We start from the raw sequence: 6,382 nt of genomic DNA on the forward strand, positions 1-6,382 counted from the left end.
AGGAATCACACTACCTGAATTTAAAACATACTACAAAGGTATAGAGGTCAAAATGAAATAGTATTGGCAGAAGGATAGACAGACTGACCAATGGCACACAATTGAGAGTTTGGATATAGATCCTTGCATATACAGTCATCGGGTATTTGAAAGGCCACCAAGCCCACTCAACTGGGAGACAATGGCCTCTTCAACAAATGGTGCTTGGGGAACTGGGCATCCATATGCAAAAGAATGAGAGAGGATTACCATATCACACCTTATACAAAAACCAAGTCAAGATGGATCAAAGATCTAAATATAAGAGTCAAGACCATAAATACCTTGGAAGATAATGTTGGAAAGCATTTACAGGACCTTGTAACAGGAAACGGCTTCATGAACTTCATACCCAAAACACAAGCTGTGAAATAAAAAATAGATAAATGGTACCTCCACAAAATTAAAGACTTTTGCTCCTCAAAGGAGTCTATCAAGAAAGTGAAAAGACAGCCTAATCAATGGGAGAAAATATTTGGTAACCATATATCTGATAGGACCCTAATATCCAACATATATAAAGAAATCCTATATCTCAAAAAGAAAAAGGAAAAAGAACCCATTAAAAAATGGGCAAGAGATTTGAACAGACACTTCTCTAAAAGAAGAAATACAAACGGCTAAAAAGCACATGAAAAGATCCTCAACATCACTAGTTATTAGGGAAATGCAAATCAAAACAATAATGAGATACCATATTACACCCATTAGACTGGCAACTATTGAAAAAAAACAGAGAACTATAATTGTTGGAGAGGATGCAGAGATATGGGAACTTTCAACCACTGCTGTTGGGAATATAGAAGGATCCAGCCATTTTGGAGGTCAGTTTGGTGGTTCCTAAAAAAAACTACCTATAGATTTGCCATATGACCCAGAAATTCCAATGCTGGCTATATGCACAGAAGAACTGAAAACAAGGACACAAACTGTTATATGCACAACAATGTTCACAGAGGCATTATTCACTATTGCCAAAAGTTGGAATCAACCCAAACACCCATTGACAGATGACTGGATAAACAAAATGTGGTATATAAACACAATGGAATACTACTCAGCTATAAGAAGGAACACAGTATTGACACATGGGATAACATGGATGAATCTTGAGGACTTTATTTTGAGTGAAGCAAGTCAGGCATGGAAGGATAAATACTATATGGCCTCTCTGATATGAATTAAGCAGCTCAAGCTGCCTCAGACGATAGTCTTACAGGAAATGGGGGGAGAGGAAGTTTGCTAGCTGATGCCTACACAGACAAAATCTATGATAAAGTGGAGGCAATAGGTGCGCAGTGAAGGGATAAGATGGGGGCACAGGGATACTATTGGGTGGGACTTTGCAGCCTTGAGGGGAGCTACGGTTGGGAGAATGGGTCAGATGGTCCATAGAGTTGCAGGGAGGGATTGGGGTGAGTGGTGAACATGAATGACTGTCAGTTACAGAGTTAAAACCATAATGTTGAGAAAACTCTTTAGAAAATATAATAAGGAAGGGTTACTTGTTTTGGGTGTTTGACGGTGGGCATCTGGCACAGGGTGCAGCTGGGCCAGGTTTCTAGTAAGTGTGTGAGTGGTAATCTTGTCATATTGTGTTATATCAGTGGGTGGATACACATACAGTGAGTTGGAAAGTGTTGTAACCCCATTCTAGGGTGGACTGATATACTCAAACTGAGGGGAGTGTATCTCTTGAGAGCATGGGAGGCTCCCAATGAGGGAGACGGACTAGAGAGACAAGACTTCAACATTGCTATAAGTATCTATGAATCGTGTCCTTCAGTGAAGCTTGGTGGTCAGTGTGGCCCCTGAGGGGAGGGGGTGAGAGGAATAGAATAGATGAAAGTGGGGGTGACTGGGGGGCAATGGAAATGTTCCATGAGTTCATGCAATGATGGATATAAGCCATGTTAAATTTCACCAAAAATTTATAAAAGTGTATAATCTCGAAGATAAACAAAAATGTAACCAAAAATTGAGAAAACTGTACAGTCTAAAACATAAACCATAACATAAGCCATAATGGAACCATGGTTGGTAGCTATGTTTCAACATCTGTACATCAGCTGTAGCAAATATAACATCCACATGTAAAAAGACTGCCTGGAAAATGGGAAAAGGGTTTGATGTTGGGTATATGGGAGTTCCCTATATTGTATATGTGACTTCACTGTGATATAAAACTTTTTAGAAGACAAAATTAGAAATAAATAAAAGATGTAGACACTGAGGAAGGAATGGAGGAGATTGCCTTGACACTGTATATGCAGGGCAACATCTATTACTGTAATGAAAAGCAAAATGTCAAACATGATTTTTTATGATATTTTACATTTTTAATACCCCAATTTATTTTTTACTTTATTTTAGTTTTTCTAATTATTATGTATTCTATTTCTAATATTTAAACCCATCAATACTATTTCATTTTTCTACTAATTGAATTTGGCAATATATTAGGCTTCATTTTTGAAGAACTTTTGGATCACAGAGGGGTTAAACCATGGCAGGGGAGGAGCACTGGTGTGGGGTGGCATTGATGGGTGATGCATGAGTGGGAGGGAGTTCTCCAGGGCATGCATATAGGGTATATGGATATGTTTGGATGTTCATTGGGTATTGTCATAGTAGATAGGGTTACAAATGACAACTGAGGGAGTGCTGAATTCTGAACCTGGGGAGCTTTGTCACATTCCGCAATGGAACAGCAACAATCCACCAAGTGCCAGGACAAAGACCAGTGAAGAAGGATGATCTAATGACGGGCTCTTTGTACTGATGACTATACTTATGAGCCTGTGTGCTTGAAATTTTAACTAGGCCTAGAGCTGCATGGTGCCTAAGAGTTACCTCCTGAGAGCCTGCATAAATGTGGCCACTCTGTAAGCCAAACTCAGCTTGTATATGCATTACTTTCCCCACATCATGGGACATGACTCCCAGGGTTGAGCCTCCATGGTGCTGGCAATGCAACTAGAAAAAGACCTTGAATAAAAGGGGGAAACGGTAAAGACATATGAGTTTTTATGGCTAAGAGACTTCAAAATGATTTGGGAGGTCATCAGAGGGGTCATGCTTATGCATATCTCAGCAGGATCCCTGAGACGGCAAGTAGATACAACCCCAGTTACTGGTGCTCCTGAGGGCTATGGATATGCACAGGTTCTCTGGTCATGACAGATGGCTCTGCCATTTAATGCCTTGCCAGTGGGTCCTGCCTTGGAATTTGTTCTCCTTATTGTGATGCAGCTGGACTCCCATGTGACTTCTCCACACATACCTCTTTTGTCATTTTTGCTGAACCTGAGATTGGTGCTAGGGTTTGTGTATGCTCAGGAGACTTAAATCTCTGGACTGTCCATGTGCCAGCTGGGCCCTGAGCCTCAGCAGAGTTGCACCACCTACTCTCCAGTTCATTGGATATACCCAGGTCAGCTGATGGGGAGGTGAGAATGGTCAACCACCACACCAGGAAACCAATACTGTCTACAGCTGCAAGCAGGAGAATCACATCCATCTTCCATGTGAGATCTAAGCCCCCTCTGGATTTAGAGGTAGAGTGGACATCACCATCCCATGGACCACAAGATGGAGGAATATAATTTGGATTGGAGTGGACTTGTTGGTATTCTACTCTAGAACATTTATGACTCTGGCAATGGAGGAAGTTGTGTCATTGATGTGGTGGTGGTGGCCATGGGGTTTGCTGAAGGCAAGGAGAGGGAGGAAGCAGTATGATGTGGGGCATTTTAGGGACTTGGAGTTGTCCTGAATGATGTTGCAGGGACAGATGCAGGGCATTTTTTATCTCGCCATGGCCCACTGGATGGCCTGGGGGTGAGTGTGAACTAAAATGTGAGCTTTGGTCCATGTGGTGTGACCATGCTCCATGGTGTGTTCATAAGGTACAGTGATTGTGCACCTTATGTGGGGGGATGTTGATGTGGGAGGAGTGGGAGGTGGGGAGTGGGGTATATGGGAAACATTTGTGTTTTTCAACATAATGCTTTGTGTGATTGATTTATATTTTAAAAAATGACAATGAAATATTTAACATACTGAATATAACAAAAGAACAGAAGAAAAATTCATTACTGTTGCTAAATAGGTTTCCCAACAAAAATGCAGAATAAAGGAAACCTGAAACAATTTTCAATTATAAATTGGCAAATGCCAGATATAAACTGAGTGAAATCTCAAATAATAAGTGCTGTGGAAAACATGAAACCTACATGGAGTGAGCAGGTATAGCTCAGTGGCTGAGTGCTTCCCATATATGAGGTCATAGGACAAGGGGTAAATAATCTATACATTCAAATAATTTAAAATTTAGAGAATAAAAGAAAACTACTTTAAAAAAAAACCTCACGGGATGCAGCAAAAGCTGTACTGAATGGGAAACTCATAGCCATAAGTACATACATCAAAAAAGAAGAAAGAGCTAAAATCAAAGACCTAACTGCATACTTAGAATAATTAGTAAAAAAACAACAAAGTAGCCCCAAAGGAAGAAGAAAGAAATAACAAAGATCAGAGAAAAACTAAATGAAATAAAAAATAAGAAAGCAGTGGAAAAAATAAAACCAAAAGATCTTTAGGAAGATCAATAAAATTGAAAAACCCTTAGCTAGACTAACAAAGAAAAAATAGGGAAGATGCAAATATACAAAATAAGAAATGAAGAAGGGGATATCACCACTGACCCCACAGAAATAAAGAGTATCATAAGAGGATACTTAGAGGTGGCGGACTTGGCCCAGTGGTTAGGGCGTCTGTCTACCACATGGGAGGTCCGCGGTTCAAACCCTGGGGCCTCCTTGCACCATGTGGAGCTGGCCCATGCACAGTGCTGATACATGCAAGGAGTGCCGTGCCACACAGGGGTGTCCCCTGCATAGGGGAGCCCCACGTGCAAGGAGTGCACCCCGTAAGGAGAGATGCCCAGCACAAAAGAAAGTGCAGCCTGCCCAAGAATGGTGCCGCACACACGGAGAGCTGACACAACAAGGTGATGCAACAAAAAGAAACACAGATTCCTGTGCCACTGAAAACAACAGAAGTGGACAAAGAAGTTGCAGCAAATAGACATAGAGAACAGACAACCGGGGTTGGGGGGGAAGGAGAGAGAATCAAATAAATAAATAAATCTTTAAAAAAAAAGAGAATACTTTGAAAACTATATGCCAACAAGAAGGACAATATAGAGGAAATGGACAAATTCCTAGAAACACATAACCAGCCTACCTTGATGAAAAAAGAAATTGATGATCTCAACAAACCAATCACAAGTAAAGCAATATAATCAGTCATTAAAATCCTCTCAAATAAGAAGAGCCCCAGGCCAGACAATTTCTACCAAACATTCTGGAAAGAACACCAATCTTGCTTGATATTTGAAAAGGCCACCATGCCCAATCAACTGGGACAGAATGGCCTCTTCATCAAATGATACTGGTAGAACTGGATATGCATATCCAAAAGAATGAGAGTGAATGACAGTTCATGCCTGTATTAGTCAGCCAAAGGTGTCCTGATGCAATGTTCTGGAAACATGTTGGCTTTTATAGTTTATTTATCTGTGGTAGAAGCTTTCTTTCAAAAGACCATAGACAATAAGTTACTTCCCTCACCATATCTGTTGCCATGTGTTTGAGCAAGATGACTGCCAGTCTCTGTGAGGGCTCAGCCCTCCTCTTCCTATTAAGGCTCCATGATCCCAGCTTCTTCTGATCTCAGCTGAAGGTTGGCATAAGCCTCATCTGTCTTCCTGGTGCTCATCTCTCCAGCTGTCCTGCTCTCTCCACAAGGCCAGCTGTAAACTATCAGGGTAATGGCGCTGCTCTCTCCCTGGGGTTTCACCATCAAAACTAAGCTCTCTCTTCTGCCATGTCATTTTATTTTCTTTTTTAACTTTTTATGTTAATTTTTTAAAAGAAACTTAGATTGTATAAATGCTATGCAAAAAATATAGGGGATTCCCTTATGCCCCTCTCCCTAGCCCTCACACATTTTCCCACATCAGCAACATCCTTCATTAGTGTGGTACATTTGCCACAATTGATGAGCACATCTTGGAGCATTGTCACTAAACATGGATTATAGTTTACATTTTACTTTACACTTGCAATTTTGGGGAAGTTATTACATGATCTATAATGGTCTCCATCTGTCGTTGCAATGTCATTCGGGATAATACCCATGTCCTGAGAATGCCCCCAAATTGCACCTATTTTCCCTCTCCCTCCCCTCAGAACCTCCAGTGGCCACTGCCTCCACATTCATGATAAATTTCTATCATTGTTAAGATCACAAGTCTACAGTACAAAAACTGTACATCTAC

This window comes from Dasypus novemcinctus, chromosome X, assembly GCF_030445035.2.
Source record: "Dasypus novemcinctus isolate mDasNov1 chromosome X, mDasNov1.1.hap2, whole genome shotgun sequence".
NCBI classification, from domain to species: Eukaryota; Metazoa; Chordata; class Mammalia; order Cingulata; family Dasypodidae; genus Dasypus; species Dasypus novemcinctus.